Genomic DNA, 563 nt, shown 5'->3' with positions numbered 1-563 from the left:
TAAACAGATCTTGGGAAAAGCAGAATGTGCTTTGTAATTTCAGTTACCTTGTTTGTCAAAAAAAAGTACAGCAGGGCACACTAAAGAATATTTAAAGGGAATAGGAAAAGACTTTTCCTCCCTGCACTGTTTTGAATTTTTTTTTATTTCCTAGGAGCCTTCTGCATGTGGAGAGTTTCATTAGGAGAAAACCAGGACTTGGAACTTTTAATGAATATGAGCCTCTAAGAGTAAGAATTTTGAAACAAAGATTTGTGTGATGTAAGCTTACCCATCCACTCCTAGGTAATGCTGCTACTCCTCAGCTGTTTGGGAATGTGATTTACTCTCCAAGTCAGGCTGAAAAGCTTTATGCTTTTGAGTAGGACATAAATGTATGCTCACCAATTTTGGGTTGATTTGGTATACTTACACAAGCTAAACACTAACGTTCTGAATTGAGATTTGGCAAAGAATGGTTTACTGTGGTATTAAAAGCACATGCCATCCAACTCTCCCTGAACTATATGCTACTATCACATACAAGACAACAGACAGAGCTGTGGTTGGTCATAGTATGGGGG

At 38.0% G+C, this 563-nt stretch overlaps 1 protein-coding gene across 1 annotated transcript in view; it reads right to left on the bottom strand.

The window, feature by feature from the left end:
- The window catches only part of AIFM1 (apoptosis-inducing factor, mitochondrion-associated, 1), a 17,234-nt gene that overhangs the window by 15,403 nt on the left and 1,268 nt on the right, over positions 1-563 (bottom strand). The gene's annotated exons all lie outside the window — the stretch shown is intronic.

This window comes from Pygoscelis adeliae, unplaced genomic scaffold (genome assembly GCF_000699105.1).
Source record: "Pygoscelis adeliae isolate BGI_AS28 unplaced genomic scaffold, ASM69910v1 Scaffold412, whole genome shotgun sequence".
Lineage (NCBI taxonomy): Eukaryota > Metazoa > Chordata > Aves > Sphenisciformes > Spheniscidae > Pygoscelis > Pygoscelis adeliae.
The sequence above is the reverse complement of the archived record's forward strand: the minus strand, read 5'-3'. Positions and strand labels throughout refer to the sequence as shown.